This window comes from Lagopus muta, chromosome 2 (genome assembly GCF_023343835.1).
Source record: "Lagopus muta isolate bLagMut1 chromosome 2, bLagMut1 primary, whole genome shotgun sequence".
Classification (NCBI taxonomy): Eukaryota; Metazoa; Chordata; class Aves; order Galliformes; family Phasianidae; genus Lagopus; species Lagopus muta.
The window spans coordinates 42,334,860-42,352,734 of record NC_064434.1 but is presented as its reverse complement, the minus strand read 5'-3'; the positions used below and the strand labels follow the sequence as shown (position 1 = coordinate 42,352,734).

At 42.9% G+C, this 17,875-nt stretch overlaps 1 protein-coding gene across 4 annotated transcripts in view; it reads right to left on the bottom strand.

The window, feature by feature from the left end:
• The window catches only part of PRDM1 (PR/SET domain 1), a 97,303-nt gene extending 84,536 nt beyond the window's left edge, over positions 1-12,767 (bottom strand). The window contains exons 1-3 of one of the 4 annotated variants that reach the window (XM_048937063.1): positions 12,665-12,767; positions 12,106-12,199; positions 11,450-11,488 (exon numbers count right to left, since the gene is read on the bottom strand). The gene's annotated coding sequence lies outside the window, so the exon portion shown is untranslated. Of the gene's footprint in view, positions 1-11,449; positions 11,489-11,667; positions 11,750-12,105; positions 12,200-12,289; positions 12,369-12,664 lie in introns of those variants that run through there. The other 3 variants (XM_048937057.1, XM_048937065.1, XM_048937058.1) reach the window with 3 other exon arrangements.
• Positions 12,768-17,875: the final 5,108 nt, after the last annotated feature.

Genomic DNA, 17,875 nt, shown 5'->3' with positions numbered 1-17,875 from the left:
AGAGAGCCTTCATCAGCACTCCCTGATGCAAAGTGAGATAAAGAACTGGTCAGATGTTCAGCATATAAAGCTGTTGCTAGAGGTGCCAAAAGAAATCATTTTGAGCCAAACAGTTGGTTTGATGGCTCCACTAATTACAGGCCAGCACTGTTCCTGCTGAGCTGAAGAAGGCCACGGCTTGTTGTCAAGCAGACAGATTAGCCACTGTCACCCATTAAGACCACCGCTTGAGTGTAGACAGAGACATGGAAGGAAACATAAGAAGGCTGCATGTGCATAACCAAACAGGCTACCTTGCTGAAAAGAAACCCCCTAAAGCCACATTCTGCTTCATTAGCACATGAAAATAAGGTAATTGAATACTTCATTCTCCCATCAAGAGCCAGGATCCATCACTCATGGAAATTGAGTTTTGATAAGGTGGGGTGTTTAAATGAGGCAGAAAGATTCTTTGAGTGTGTGTTACTTTGTTTATGTGGGAGAAATCCCACTTAAATATAAGTGAAAAGGACATAAAAATCACTTTATCCCATGAATCACCGGAACACAACAAAGAGACAGCGAGGATGAAACTTAAACAAACCTATCTTGATTTTATTCTGAGGAAAGGAGGCATTATGTTTTTTGCCGTGTTTATTTTTGTATTAGAAATCCCCGTTTCTCTGTTCTTTTTTAAAATCTCTTTTCCTTGAACTCTCTGAATAACTCATATTTTTGATGGTTTTTAACATCGTATATACCAAGATATTTTACTAACTTTTGTTTGTCAAAGTTTATGCATGTCATACTCTCATACTTTGTTTACTTTAACCTTGAGCTCATGATCAAAATAAGAAAACAAATCTAATGTAATCTCTGAGATTGAGGAGACTGAGACAGCTCCTGCCTTAGGTCTGTAACCTTTCTTGGGGGAAAAAACAAAACAGAACAAAACAAAACACCAAAACAGAAGATAAAGTATTCTGATATTTGAAAGGCAAAAACCTACGGAGAAAGTATTTCATCTTTTTTAGCAAGCTAAACTGCAACTCATTTTCTCCCACTGGCTGGTCACCTTAAGTATGAAGTGCAGTGACTGGCATTTCCTCCAGAAAAAAAAATTACGTAAATACTGCAAATAGACTCCTTGCCTCAGCCAAAAATGCCTGCTGTGGTATTGCCAAGTCTTTCGTAGAAAACTGCAATTTACAGAGGCATGAAGATGGACAGATTGGACCCTTGTTTCTTGGATTTGTCTAAACAGAAGTTAAAGTGGAACACTTCCCTAGTTTAGAACCTGTTCTGCTGATATTTAATATCCAAACAGAAAGAAAAATAATATGACAATACAGAGCAGCTCTCAGCCACTGATCACCAGAAGGCTTTTAGTAAGATTTAACACAAACAACACCCCCCATACACACTTTTCTCAGGCCCTTTAACAGATAAGTATAAAAGGCCCTTTGCTTTTCTCATTTCCTTGTGTGCACACAAACAATTAAAACAATTGAAAAGCTTTCCTTCCTAGAAATTTGTGTAGGAACAGTGGTGCTAGGAAAGTGTTCTTGCTAGGAAAGCATTCTTGTTAGGATTGGCTACGCTGCACGTTTACAACTCTTTCAAGGTATCTAAATGACACTGGTACTATGGAAGCACTACCACTCCTTTCCTAGCCCTTCTGCTCCCACCCCATCTTTGCTGCTGGCAATAGAGCACAGCCAATCCCCAGTCCATTCCCTATCAGTGAGATAACCCTGCATTGGGTACTTGATCTTCTGCGGCTTGCTCTGCTGGGTGTGAGCTGTGCCAGGAAAAGGCTGAAGTGGACGGAAAGTGAGAGCTTCAGCCATCTTGGAGCAGCACCTCTTACAGCAATGCCACTTTGTTCAGATTATTGAGGGTGGACTAGATGGACTTCTAAAAGGCTGAGCAGTGCAGAGGGGGAGGCCAGCAACCACCAGCTGACAAGTGACCATGCTGCTGCTTTCAGAGCAAGGAAAACTCTGACTGAAGGCAACGCCAGTGGCTGTAGCCCTCATGATGGGAGTAGCATGGCTGCCACAGGCAAAGGCAAGGCCAGTAACCCTTTTTTGTGCAGATGGCTGAACAGACCATCCGAGCTAAATTAGCAGGCCACGAATTAACACCGCTTTTAGTGCCTGCCAGCAGAACTCAAACGTAAAACAAAACCATGTGGCCGAGGGTTGTACGAAATGGTGTCACAGGCCTTACTGCATATTTTCCCCACCCTTGGACTAGCAGAACACGCTGTGACAACTGTGCAACCAAAGCAAACATTTGCAAATTATACACAGCTTGTTGATTTTCTATGGAATAAATCTGGATAAAGCAAAATTGGAACTTTATCTGACTCGCTATCTCTGAAGGAGTCCTTTAAAAAAAAAAAAAAAAAAGCTTGAACAACAGTCCCTATCCACTGGTAAGATGCTGATTTCTCAGGCCTGAACACACTAAGCAAACAGTGTGCCTCAGGAATTCATCTAGAGCAAACTGGAGCTGCAGAGCCCACAGGGAAAAATGCGTATTATCAAAGTGCTAAGAGCTTTCCACAACATGCTGAGAAAAAAATTGCAAGAGGTCCTCCACACACTGAACATGGACAGCAAGCTAAGCTCTACATGACCACAGTTACCTCACACCTCTGCCTGCTCACTTCTTACCAAATATGCCTCAGAGCCAGACCTCCATGTAACTTCCCCAGGGCCATACCCATGCTCTGATCCCCTCCCAATGCTGCTCCTGGCTTAGCTGAGCCAATGGAAAATTCTTCCTGACATTCCCTGTTGCTGACAGGGCCCCAGCACTGAAGCAACAAGATAAATTACATCATAAGCTGCCAAGATGTCCATCACAACCAAAATGTGAATGCAACAGAGGCAGAAAGCTACTCAAGACTGTGATGAGGGCAGTTTTGACTCTAATGTGAGACAACTTTGTTAAAGAGAAATAAATTCATGAATGTCACAGCAGTGAGCAAAACATTGACTGTAAAAGTCTCTCTCTACCTTAATAAATAAAAGCACTAGTATTTCTGATGTAAGTTCAGTTACAGAGGATGAGAACTGCTGCCAGATGTAACAGCACACATTATTACAGTGCAAATATGTAACAGCACAAATCGACATAACCTATATAAAAAGCAAGCATGGTTCTGCTTGTTCTGCCTATCTAAAACTAAATATATATATATATATATATATATATATATATATATATATATATATATATATATATATATATATATATATATATTTAGTGCTTAACAATACAGGACGATTTGACAGGTGTCATTATTTCTCTCAGGTGTAATCACCTTCTTCACCTGCCCGTGCAAGAAAAGAAAAGCTATTTAATGAGCAGGCTGAAAGTGGTGATTAATTAAACAACTTCCAGGGCCTGGGGGATCCTCCTCCATTCGGGATACATTTCCTCTGGAAGGCAAGAACAGGCTCCTTCTCAGCTTTTTTGTTTTAGCTGGCATGTATTTGTAAAGCGTTGAAGATGCTTAAGCTGGTATGTATGGCTGGTATGTCTGTAAAGCCTTGAAGATGTTTCTCAGCTTGTCAGCCATTCTGGCATCAGCCATCCAGCAGTAACAATCACCACCTCACAGGACAACTTTTTTAGGTACTTGCAGCAGTATTTCAGCTCTGTCCATGGCAAGATTGGGCATCAGATTCAATATTTAAGAAGCAACACTTGTGGACAGTGTTACCTCTTTTAGTCACTTAGGAGATCCAAATCTGCTGCTTTTTTGAACTGAATACCCACATACATGAAGTGGACCCCTGAAAATAACTCACTTCATGTAAGCTGGCTCGAGACTAGCTATCCAGTGAAAATTTGCAAACAACGAGCAAGACAACAGGTCAGAGTTTGTGAGACATGCAACCCCTTTCCCTTTTTCTTACTACAACACCTCCAAGACCTTTGATCTGAATGTCAGTGGTGAAAACACACAAACAGATATTCTCTTATAATATACCCACAGGTGTACATTCCTAAAACTGTTACATTCCACTTCCTTCATCTGTGCTGCAAAACAATACCTTAAGAAGCTGACCCCGTCTCTCCTCAGATCACACAGGCATCCCAGCAGTGTATTCTGGACACCAGCAATCACTGCACCGACAAATTCAAACAGTGGATGTAAGGAGGGGAACAACGTGCAGCCTGAAGCTCTTCTGTGTTACTTATGCTGAGCACCAACTCGCAGAGAAAGGGTGCTTCTCCTGCTCAGCATGAGCCAATGTGCGTCTGAGCCAGGCAGCAGGAGCTCTGATGCTGGAAGGCTGAGTTTAAGGCAAGCTTGACTCAGTTTTGTTAGCGTAGCAAGAATTAGAAATCTTGTGGAAATAGATGCAGCCCCTGTGGATGTTCAGACTCCTCACGACAGTGTGCAACGAAATTGTTCATTTGGCTGGGGCTTATTTAATGCAAAAATGCATCCCGTTACAGTTTGTACTTTTTTTAAAAAAGCAGTCTCCAGCTTTGACACCTTAACATCGGAGGCACTGCTTTTTGCCGTTAAAGACATGCCAACATACTTCTGTAACTGGAAAGGAGGAAAAAAGCGTGAGGAATCCAGCAGTCCATTTTTCTCTCCGATTGTTCTGCGCAGTGTTTATCAGTAGGCTGCTGCTACATCCCCTTTTGTTAGAAAATTAAAAGTTGAACTGCAAGCATAAAAGCCACCGTGAACCATGCAATAACCTTCAGGCATTTTAAGAGCAGCAGAGGTTAGAAGGGCAGCTCCTGACTCTAAACAGCACCTATTGTTTCTTTTTCTTCTTGAATAACAAAAGCCGAGCTGAAAGCTATTTACCTGGTTTTACCTCAGTCAGATCTCATTTCCCCCCTTATTTTCAGTAGATGATCTTATCAAACGGTGTCGTTTCTAACAATTCCTTTGGTCAGACATATTTTTCTCTCTCTCTCTTTTTTTTCCCCCCAATTATTATTTAATTGGTAGGTTCTATTATACATAACTCCGCATACAAAGTCACAGAAAAACAACTAGAAGAGTCCAAGATTCCACAAACGCATATTTAAAGTCAGGGTAGCTATTCCCGAGGCTTTGAATACACTTTCATTTTGAAATCGCACAGGCCGACTTATAGTACAAGGCTCTGATCTTGCAAGCATTCCCACGCTGACTTTCAGCCCGCACAGCCCATGTGTTCCCCCCACGCCGCAGTCAGATTCAGAGAACTGGACGCTGAACTTGCGCAAGCGTGTCTGCAGAGCAAGGGTGGAAGAATAAAATCCCCATCTGACAACATTACGGGAGTTCTGACGGCAGCCAGCGCAATCTATTACTTGAATTATGTATGGTATAGAAAGAAAAAAAAAAAGTTTGATTTCAAAACAAAAAACTTCCTTGAGTAGACATCGTGCAGTTTTTGTGCCTGGTAGAGAGTGACCTGAGTTAACTTAAAATCCTGAGATCCAGCCTTAAAGAATCCTAGCTACAGCTAAAAGCATTCTACAGTATATAACTTCTTCCACTGCTTTTAAAATTCAGTTGCAACATTTATAAAACCGAAAACCTGTCGAGAGTTTTTTACTCTTTATGGACAAAGCAATCACAAACATTCCAGTCTTACTTAACTCTACGTATTAATTCGATTTTTTACTTTCCCAAAATCTCTTTCCAGCATCTACTTCTTGTGTTTTGCACGTTTCAGAAATATGTATTTTTTCAAATTTTCAGAATACTTTAAGTGAAAATATTTAACAAAATCATTGTCTATTTCATTAACTGCAGTCGGTAAAATCTTCAAGAGCTGAACAGAGAAACTGTTTTGTGTATCTCTCTATGAATTAAATTCCAGAGCAGTATCTGCAACCCCAAAAACACCACTTGACACAAAAATCTACAGTGCAGCAGTATGGCATTTTGATTCTTCCTCCCTGCCTGAAGTATGTAAATGCTACGGAAGTATAAGAACGCCATTTATCACAGTAAAATAACAGGACTTTTCTTTCCTGTGAAGGTATCTTATACATTTATATTTTTAGGAAATCCTTGGATAAAGATCTAGAACTTTTCCTTATAATAAGGTGCTATGAAATCTGTCTTCATTGAATATTATCTGAGTAGGACTGGAGTCTCCAGTCAGTATGGTATTTGATTTTCAGCTGGTATTAATGCTCTTAACTCAATTGGAGGTGATGTGCTATCAGGACTAATTTAAGACATGCAAAATGTTTTCAACAAATAAAACCAGATACAAAAAAGGCTGAGAACATTTCTTCTCTCACTAGTTCAAAGTATACTGAAGACAACACATTTCTGAAAGTGGCCATGCAGCCTTACAGTCAAGTTTAAAATTTACTTATAATGTTTTCACTTTCAGCAAAGATCGTATCACCAATAGAAAATAAAATCAAAGACAAAAGTGCATTAATTTTGGCATCTTGTCCTTCTGCAGCACAACTTCCAATCAAAGCTTTTCCTAACAACAAATGAAATCTAGATCTGAGTGCACGTAAGAATTGAATTAATTCCATATAATATTGGTTTTCTACATATCTCTATTGAATCACTTGAGACGTTGTAATTACATCTTTCCTGCTTTAGTAAAATTTTGGTGAAAGGTTTACTTACTACAGTCCCTTATAGCTCTGGAAGAACTGGCAAATTGGAAAGAGGAAAGTCACTTTCCAGTCTGTTCAAAGGAAATGGAGTATGCTCATTTCCACTTGAAGAAATCACTCTCTATCAGGCTATACAGACATTTCTGTGTAGCCCTCTTTAGTGCAGCATCTGGGCACAATATTTTCAGCTTATTGCTTTTTTTTTTTTTTTTTTTTCCACTGAAGATATTATTAGTTTATAAACCTCAGGAAAAAAAAAAAAAAGAGCATAAGGTGAGAAGAAGTTTCAGCAAAAATGTATGATTATGCAGTTAATCACATTCCTCTCAGAGCTGCTGGGGGGGCATGGGTAGGATTCATGATTTCTCATTTGCTTCCAGATCTGAACACACACACTCACCCAAGTATCCTATCTTTCTAATTTGGGGCAGCTATCTACCAAAGCTGGTTACTTCACTTAAGAAAGCAAGTTTTGTCAAAAGCAGTTGTGCTGAAATTCTAAAAAATGCATTCTATTTCAATAAGAAAGAAGATTTAGCTTGAACTTTGGAAAATGAGTGCCTCCCTACTCTAAGACAGTTTTCCAATGTCTAACAAGAATAAGTTTACTAACACTGCTTTGAAAAAATGTTTATAAGTGGCTTGGAAGAGAAAGGAAAATAATTTATTTCTCTTCTTCACTGCCTAACTATTGCTCGAGTCTTCTCACCACACAAGATGCACACAGTTAGCATTTTCAATTACTTCATATGGATGATGCAGTTCAGTAACTAAAACATTAAGACACTTGGCAGGCACAATAAAACGATTCTGGGAAATAGATGTGGGGGGCAATGTTTCTGAACTTCTTCACTTCACACAGATTTCTAATGAGAGAGTTCCTAACAATGGAATTTAGGAACCTTTAACCATAAAAGCAGTTCAATCAGGAAACTTTATAATATACATCTGGCAAGCTAGGCAAGACAGGAATGTTACTGAAAATAATGACACTCCTTTTCAGGTGTGACTTTGGGGGGGACAGCTACTTTCACAGGCTTGAAGGTGGAATTAGAGGACATATAATTCAGAAAGCATACACCATTGTGCAATAGGAATGCACGAAAGGCTTAAAGGAGGAGGAAAGTAAGGGAAACGTTATCCCATCTTCATTCCATGCTTCTGGAATGTGGGCAGATCATAGTAAAAGTTTAAGTGGCAAGAAGATTAAAGGAAAACTGCTAAAGCCAAAAAGGACACTCACATCATCTGGTGCAAGTCAGCTGTGGCTCTACAGATCTCAGTGGAGTTAGACTGATTCACGCCAGCCCATGCTTTGGACCGACATCTTCAGAGAAGATACCGTTGATTAAATGTGTGCTCTGTTTCGACTGAAAGCTGCTCCCGCCGTCAGGGCACATCTTGGCCCAGCTGGAAGCCAGTCGGGCGTTTTCCTTTTTGCTAGAAAGCAGCCTATAGGCAAATTCCGTAATAAAAAAATAAATGCCTACATAAATTATCAACTACTGGTTGTTATTATTTATCATCTTTTGGCACATACAGGCATGCCAGGCCCTTTACAGAAAATACACTGTAGACAATTCCCTGCCCCGAGGAGCTGAAAACATAGGGGCCAGTCGCTGCTTTACTGAAAATTGTTCCAGCTACTCCAACACTCCAGTAGTGTTTCTCAGGCTAGTAAGGCTGTGCTCACTGTGCATGTTAGCGATTTCAGGTCTTAAGTAGTGAACGTGACAAACAAGGGAGGATAAAACAGAAAGATGTATGTTAGAGAGAAAAGGCCTTGCACTCATTAGGTCAAGATGCACCTTGGCAACCTTTCTGAACCAGAGCATTTTTCTCTGTAGGCTAACTGCATTCAGTTTTCCCCCAAAAGAAGCAGGCCTTATCTTTCAAAATGCCATTATGTACATATGTAATGTTAAGCATGTGGTTTCTAATGTGATACAATGCTAATAAAGAGATCCCAAACATCGGTTTTAATAAGAAAGAGGAATCAAGAACAGCAGCAACAATTGTTGAATAGCGACACCCATATGGTTTCAAGCTTAGCCACCCATCCCTGCACAGAGCAGTGCGGCTGCACATACTGACAAGCCTTCCGCCCAGCCTTCAAAGGAAAAAGAAAAGTGGAACATGAGGCCAACTGTGAAACTGAAAGAGCTATCAGGTTTGAGGAGGGCTGGGGGGAGAAAGCTCATAAATTACAACGTGTAACAATGACGATTGCTTTCAGAGTCACGTCCTGCTTATCGGAAAAGCCACAATCATAATCTCAGTGCATCCAAAAAAGAAGGAGTAACCTATCAACTACCAGCAATTGTTTCTAGAACTATTCTTATCACCAGGTATTTTTTCTGTATGTTACTTGGAACGCACAAATGTTTAATTTTTACAAACAGAACAGATGCACACTACAAAAGACCAAAATGAACATACCTAATATACAATGAATTATACATAGAGGCAGATTTTCTTCTTTGCCCTATTCTCAGGGCCACAGAAATTTCATGCTACCACTTCAGCACTGTCTCAGGTTGGGCATTTCACTTTTACAAAAGCCAGCACTTAAAATAACTTCTGTTGTGGCTACAATATGTTTGGCCACCTTAAAGTTAAAAAACAAACAAACAAAAAAAACACAAACTTGTCTGACTGATCCATTTGTACAAGGCTTTTTGAAAAGTAATTGACAATTTTTATTATTTAATTATCGCTACTTTTAAGACAAAGGTAGAGTCAAATTAGTTTTCCCTAGTTTATAATACATTAATTTTGTTTAAAAAGAAAAAAGGGAACAAGAAACCAAATTTGTGACAAGATATAATCTGCAATCACTATAGTAATTTTCAAAAATACAGTCCTGGCTATCAGGAACAGTATTCCCAAACTTAACAGTTAAGCACACAGCAGTGTATTTCAATCATAGGCACAAGACATGAAACATTTACTGTTAAGTGCCTTAGCAAGCTCTTAACAGCTGCTGAGAACATGAGTGCTCCTATGGCTTTTGGCAAGATTTAGCAAGTTTGGAAATCACCAAGATGAGATCCTGCAAAGGTACTTTGAGGATCAAATCTCCCAAAAAGTAAGAATCATAATCTAAACAATCATATAGGCAATCTGCAGTTAAACTGTCAATTGTACTATTCTGCCTCCTCTGTAGTTTCCCATTACATCGTAATCTTTTAATTCTACAATGGAAAAAGTCGCTATGAGCATTGGAGGTACTTGAAAAAACTTCAACACTCCCACGGTGAAACAGCATGCTGCTTCTAAGTGTGGATACTTCTGAAATTATATGAACTGCTTGCTATTTCAAGGTTACTCATTTCAAACCGAAATTGATGGAGCAATCATTTTCACTTCCATAAATAATACTTTACAGGAATTATAGAGTGTTTTAACTTTTTAGACACGTTATACTGACTTACCAATTTTATGTAAAATTATCTCCTCATTTGAAGTGTTTGATAAATGTTCCTTTGGAAGATGCAGTGCCCCACGTAAACTTATTACTACTGTAACACTTAATAAAGTGACACTGCCAGAAGGAGAAGCCATGGGAATACTGCAGAAATATTTTCATACAAACTAATTGGCTCTTATTTGCCTGAAAGAAATCACATATTTAGAGGAGATGTATGTTTTGCAAATTGTTGTGGTCCAACTGAAATCAGTACTTAAATCAGTCAGAGCAAAACAGAATTCATCTGAACAGGAGGGTTAGGGCTTGAGTTAATTTGTCATTCATGATTATCACTTGGAAGTTCACTGACTTTATTAAAGACAACTACTGTGTGATAAGGACAGTGGAGGCACTATTAACCATGTCATTTAAATTGCTTGAGTTGGCGTCGTGCCCAAGTCCTGCAGTTCACTGTATCAGCACACTTGTTGCTGGCAGGGATTCAGTTTGGGGGGGGGGGGGGGGGGGGAGGGAAGGCAATAGAGGAACTCCTCAGGACTGAGCATGCTGCTGAGTTCCACCGTAACTCACGAGAACAAGCAGTATTACTCAGTCTGTGTATTTTCGATTGCTAATGAAAAGAATGTCCTTAATGAAAAGACGCTGTCCTTAAAGAAGAAATGGAAAAGCCTTTTCACAGTTGTTAGAATTGCCATTTGAAAGTACCTAATTTGAATCTTTTGGATCAGAGTATTTGCCTTATAACTGCGGCGCTCACAAGGAAACAAAGAGAGCCCCCCCAGCACTTGCTCTGCCCGATGTTATGATCCTGTATCTCCCTCCATCCCCTCCCCTCAGCACCTCCTGCTTTCACTTCACTCAGCCCGCAGCGAGGAGAGCTTCCCTGCCTGGGCACGGTTTATTTTCAGAAGCAGTGAGAGTCCTTTTATTCCAAGCGAGAACCATGCAAAGTAGCACACAACACATTTTGGAAAGCTGAAAATTAAGAAAGCACAAGATATTTCTTTCCGGTTCACATTGAAATTAGTACTATCGGATTTGATGGAAACAACCAATTACATTAGGCAGATTACTTTCACATGGAACAAGCAGTCGTAGCATTAACTTTTTCACTGCACTCTTCATCTCTGCTTTTCATAAATTTACACATCCCGACTCATAAAACAAAGGGTGTCCTTTTCTCGGAAGGGTGTCCCATTTTCAGAAGGTAGTAATCCCTCAGCTCCAGCACTATCTGGGTGCAGAGCTGCGTTCCCATAGAGCTGCGTTCCCTGTGCCCTCATTGTGCCCACAGGGGCCCCACGCTGCCCCTCACCACTGTTCAGGGACATGGGAACAGACATGATATGATGGGCCTCATCCTTACGGCCAAATGCTTAGGTGGCCCCGAGGATGGAAGTGTTGGGGAAAGGCTCTTACCTTCTGCGAAGCGTCCTCGGGCGTCTGCAAGCAAAGGATCTGGAGGCACAAAAGCAAAACCCCAAATGTAAGCGCACAGCCTGCAGCCGGCCCCGCTGCTGGGCTCCCCCCACCCCCCCTCCACACCACAGACCACCTTCCCACTGCGCTCATCCCCCACTGCTCACCCCAACACCGCCTGTTCGCCCTGTAACGCCAGCACCACCGCCCTCATTTACCTCTCACCATCTCCAGGGAAGGGAAACACAGGGGAGGAAGAGAAAAGCAAATGCATAAAAGAAGCTTCAGAAACGCGAGTTTCGACTTCTTTACAATCCCAGATAAAGGTTAATGGTTAAACTTCTTCCTCTAACTCCCACCCTCACAATTATTGATGCCCTTCAAGAAACGAAATATTGTTTGTTTTTTTTTTTTTGTTCCCGTTCACAAACTGTCAACATCTCCTCTTTATTTACGGGTTGAGCAAGAGCAGTTCTTCAAACATTGACTTTTTTTTTTTTTTTGCTTTTACGTTAATCCTGGAGAGAGAATCCACTTCTCTAAAACGACGCAATGTGCCAACTTGTCGGATTTATTTTTAACAAACGGGAGTGGACGCCTGGTGCTGCCCAGCCCCTGCCCCTCCGCCCAGCAGCCCGGCACCCCGCGACCCCCACCTGCTCCACGTCCAGTGGGGCTTCAAGGCAGGAAACCAAATCTGCCAAGTGGTTCCTTTCGGGCGCGTTCTTCAACCCGTCTGGAGGTTTAAACCTGCAAAACAAACACCTCTATTGAATGCAAACTAAGCTCGGGGGGCTCCCGGCAGACAGCTACTCTCAGTGTCTGGTTACACAAACATACCTACAGACAGGTTGGAGAGGAGTTCCTTAGAAACCAAAACAGGGGGGGTGAGGGGGGGACGACAAATCAAAGTAGCCACGAAGTGCTTGGGGGGGGGGGGGGGGGAGGAGGGGACGGAGAGAGGGGAGGTGCGCGGCAGGAGGCAGGTTTAATATCGAGAAGGGGCGGCCTGGGAAGGGCCTGGGAAGGGCCCGGGGAGGGGGGGGGGGGGGGGGGTCCCTCCGGGCGGCCGTGATAACACGTTGTTGCGTACAGCCCCGCGTAAGATGAAGGAGGGAGCGAGTCGCGGAGGCTGCGGAGGGAGGCGGGGTGGGAGCGGATTGCGCTGGGGCGGGGGCCGCGAGAGTCGCCAGCTCTGCCACCCGCCCTGCTTACCTGCCGCTATTCGCGGCCACCTCATCCCTCCGGACACAAAGGGGCGGCGGGGCCGGGACGAGCGGGAGGAACGGCGACGGCAGTGACAGGAGCGGCTGGGGGTGAAAATAAGCACCGCGCAATACGAGAGACGACCACCCCAATGAGCGGCAGCGAGAGGCGGTCCCCTCCGCCGGGGGCAGCGCTGCGGGGCGCCAGGCCCGGCCCGGGGGGGACGCAGGGAGCGGAGGGGAGGGACGGGGGGAGCTGCCCGCCCGGCCCGGCCCGGCCCGCAGCGGGGTGCGCAGCCCCCGGCGCCCCGCTGGCCCGCGCGGTCGGGCCGCTTCCCGGCTGTCACATGGCTGCCGCCGCCCCCGGAGGGTTTCGGGCCGCGCTTCGCTTTCGCTTTAGCCCCGCCGTGGGGATGCAGCTCCTGGCGGGAGTCTGAGGGGACTATCAGAGGGCTGAAGGGGGCTGAGATGCCTGGAACTCTTCAGGGGCTCCCTCAGAAGCTGCCAGCCCGCCTTTGGCCTTCCGAATAGGAAAAGTGCAATTAATAATAATAGCATCACAGGTCTGGACAGTTAATGCTGCTCAGAGAGCCAGTGCCCAGAGGCTGCCTGTGAATGGCCCACCATGGGCACGTGTACCCCATAGCAGAGCTGTGGCTCCCAGCAGTCCTGGGGACCCAGCAGTACCTCCCTGCCAGGGGTGCCTGCAGAGCGAAGTTTACTGGCACCACAGGCTTGTTTTGGGGTGAGCTCTGCTGCTCTGGCCTTCCCTTGGTGTCCCTCATGGTCATGGCCTGTACCCCCAGCTCTGCTCCCCACCCTGACACCCAGCTGAATGCCATGTGCCCACAGCATTCATCATCTCTTTAATTTTCTCTTCAGTCACAATGCCGAGCTTGATCCTGCTTATCTGTGTTTTTCTGTAAGAGATCTCCATGAAATCAACACTAGGCAACAGCACTAGGCAGCAAGACACTGTGAAATGGAAAAATGGGGCACAACCTGACCCTAATTACACAGATCCCTCCTCACATGCCCTGCCCAGTAACTGCCCAGAAACTGTGTCCCGAAGTTCAAACAGAAAACATTTTGCAAAAAGGGGATTACAGGGAAACAATAGCCTAATTTACCCAGTAAGAATAAGATCTCCTCCCTGAAAAGAGTAATCCAGATAAAAGAGGAGAGAGTGAGGGGGCAGGTGAGATGGCAGTCGTTGAGGTCTATTTGCTGGTGCTGCTCAGGAGATTAAATCTGCCCTAACACAACAGAGCGAGGGGCTGGAATCAGGTTATCTGCCCCATATGCAGCATTTTTATCGACTCTGCTACCTTTAGAGGCACAGAGAACAAAAGGGAAGGGGGAAATGCAGAAAGTGAGAGGGAAGGATTTGACTTTTTAGTTTAAAGTGAGGTATGTGCCTACTAATCTCACTTTCATTCCAGGGCATTTTATGCTAAATGTTTTAATAAAAATAGCATCAGTTCTACACAAACTGATAGAACTGATAGATCAAGGAATATCAAGGAAAGTTAATTCTTCAATCGTCCATCAAGCATCTATGGTATTTTAGGTGAATTGTATTTTTCTTTGCTTGTTGGCCTTTTTAACATCAGAAAAGGTAGTATCAAAGAGATGAAGCATATCCTTAGATCAGCTGAATGAAAGAACTTCAGAGTCACAGGGAGGAGAGCTGCCTGGCAAAACAGCGCGGAGATGAACAGCAGCAAAACATTGTGAGGTGCTCAAGCCTGTGTTGCATGTCAGAGTGGGCTTCAGGAGTGGGATGAATGAGCTCACAGCTGCCCCTTGGTGCAGTTTTCTCAATATCATAAATTACCAACATTTGTAGGAAAAAAATAAATAGCAAAGGACAAATTCAGATGTATACCTGACAATAAATAAATAAATAAATAAATAAATAAATAAATAAAATGTTTACAGATGCTTGCAAGCTCTGTTCATGATTTAGGCAGTTCTGAGTTTATTTATGGTAATGGTATGCATGAGTCTAAGTGACATCCTGCTCTGAAGAAAAGAGCTGTCAGAAAAGTGCTCCAGGACAGTCTGCACCTCGTTTGTCTCTGGGCCATGCAGACAACCCGTATGTACAACCTGTGGCAAAAGTGCTGGGTCAGGAAGGCCGGTGCAGGAAGGCACTCTTGCTGTGGGAATTAGGGAACAGATTTCTGTTCCTGGGCTGAGCAGACTTCCCATGTCCTTGGGCAGGACGCTGTGCCTTACATTTCCTATAACATAAAGACTGTTTCTGTGAAATGCACATCATGCATCCCTCTGTATTTCAGCCAGATGAAGGAGAGCAGCCTTCAGGTCTTGTAACACAGAAGGTGCTTAATCCCAAGTGTGAAGGAGTCCATTCGAGAAATCTCCTTCCCTCTGAAATATAGGTAAGCACAGATGTTCTGTGCTAAACAGTCTGTGTTGAGGGAGAACTGTGTCAGTCACAAAAATGTGCTGCCTCTTTTCTTTCTAAGCTTCAAACAACTTGAATTGATTGAAGATTTCTTTCATGGTATAACCTCTCATCTTTTTTCCTTGCCTGGAACAGGTAAGTATTTGGTAGGACAAATAGTAGTTCTGTAGATCTGCAAGGATATTTTCTAAGTGGGGGGATTTGTCCTTAGATTTTTTTTTATTGCATGAAGTCAGTGCATTTGTCCAGTGTACATAGAACACCAGATACGCAGGCACTATCTGATAGTCTGCAAGCTGTCCAGATGTGTTAAATTAAAGTTATCCGTATTAAAAGTTAAAAAAAAAAAAAAGTAGAACTTTTGTCTTTGTAGTTTTAAAGAAAATTTACGTTGCATGGTTGTGCTCTTGTGCTCTTTTCTAGTTCCACTAAAAACAAATCTAAGTCTTTAAATTGGAACGCAAGTATAAAGATTTCCTGTAGCAATTACTTGAATTGGAAAGGAAAGGAAACTGATTCTGCCACATATGAAGAACAGAACGGCCAAGATTCCTATTTAGAGTAGGTTGAGGAGGCAACTGTTTGTAAATTATACATTATTATTTGGACAGTGATATTTTCGAGAGCTCCCAAGCCCTGTCTTCAAAAATTTGGGGAGTTAACATTTTTCTGGCATTCAGTGAAACATCCTGATTCGATAAGGTGCCATAACAGCATGCAGAAAGGGCAGGAACATTGTTTGATTTGTCCTACTTAATACTTCAGCGTCATATCCAGTTGGCTCTGTGAATCCAGTTCCAGACTCAGTGCTAGCAAGGAGGGCTAAAAGCTGTCCGAAGATGAATGTTGCTCCAGGCAGATGTAACACCAGGGGAATACCCATTCAGTCCAAGCTGAAGCCAGTATTCAACCTCTGATTATGGCTGGAGGTGGCTACTTCAGAGCAAACTGCAAGAGCCCTGATAAAAGCATTTGTAGATTAGTCTTGTTTCTCCCTATCTCCTAGTACTTGGATTTATTGATGACGATCTGCATCACTTCTAAATTTGATCATACAAAACACTTTTGTCTTTATTAGGAATATAGCTCTTCCTCCGTGTATGTTTGTTTTTTCTCTGACTGCCATTCAGACCTTGCAGTGTGTGACATCTTATGACAGTGAGTTCCACAAGTGAACTGTGTTTTGCACAGAAAATTCCTAAGATCTCTTTTCCATTTCCTCTTGCCCCATTTGTGTATTACTCATGTGTGTCATGAGGGTGGCCGGGAACTTTCTAGTTTACCTTATGTAATGCCCGTTCTATTTTACAGATCTGCATTGTTCACCTTACCGCCCCGATTACCCTGATTACACCTCCCCACCCCCCCCGGAGCAGCCATTGTTTTTCGAAGCCTGCTGTTATTTGTAGCACTGACAGATCATGTTGCTTTTTCCTGGGCCATTTCATTTCTGCTCTTTCCTTTCTGAGATCCTATTCCTGGCAGGATCTTCCCACTGAACCTCCCTGATGACCAGGAATATGTGAACCTTTCTCCTACGCCTGCCTCCCCTTTCCTATGCTGGCCAAGATTTAATTAGCTTCTTTTACTGCTAGTGCCCTCTGACTGAAGACTTGCACTCTGTTATCCACACCAGAGTAACAGATTTCCATCCTGAATCACAACAGCAAACATGGAGACAGATTGGTGGATGTGTTTTTCTGTCCGTGTCTGCTGTTTAACATTTGCCAAGCTGCCCTGAGCTTTTCTACAATTCCTAGCCTGCCAAACTCTTGGCCAAGCAACCACTTGTGCTGTCAGAGATGGAAGCAGCCCATTTGCACATCACCTCCTTCCCTCTGCTGTGCTTCTTATCACCAGATAGAAAATGGGGTTTTTTATTTTTTTTTTTATTTATTTTTTTGAGTAGTAGAAAAGGGCACCGCTGAAATGGGGTCTCTTTCTTGCTCCAAAATACTCTTAAATGTTAGGAATATTAGAAGTGGTTTAAAAGCTCCTTTCCCCTTCTCCATTTGGATGTATCTGCCACAGGCATGGGAGAGAGCCCCTTCCTTCTGGATTAGTGTTAAAGTGAGAGACATTGTTAAAAGGCTAATAAAAAAAAAAAAACAAGGAACCATAAATACAAAGTGATTTTTTAAGTAAATATGGTTCTTGGTTGGTTGTTGGTTTTTTTTCCCCTTTTCCCAAGGAATGCTCAGCTGTTAGTGTTGCATTTGACAGCTTGTAAAAAGGTGAGTTTTCACTGAAGAGCAGGAACGGGTCGAAGGGAGACAAAGGCATGATCTGAGATAAAGAAATTGAGGCAAGCAGAAGTATCTGCTCTGCAGATTGAAGGTGTTGCATTACTCTGAGCAATGTCCACAGAGGGAAAAGTCTGCACAGCAAAATGGTCATAAAATACATTTTTTTCTAAGGAAGACAGGAAATGTTTTTGTCCAAAAAGGAAAGGAAAAAAAAAAAAAAAAAAAAGAGAAGAAAGAAAAAAAAAAAAAAAAAAAAGCCCCCTCTGGTGCAGTTTTCCCATCTGGAGAGGAAAAGTGAGAGAGATCTCACCCAAACTGGATATCTCAAAAGAGAAAGCAAACTGCACCTTATAGAAGCCCTAGGGCTGTGTTTTGCGTCCCCCAGGCTGTGCTGAGTGCCCCAACCCCACACTTCTGCTGCAGCTGCCCTGGGCAGGGCAGTGGAAGAGTCTGAAGCTGGGCTTGGTGGGACTTCATGGCTTGTTTCGGCACACAACTCAAAGGTCACTGTGTTGGCTAGGAGGAAAAACACTTCTGCCTCATT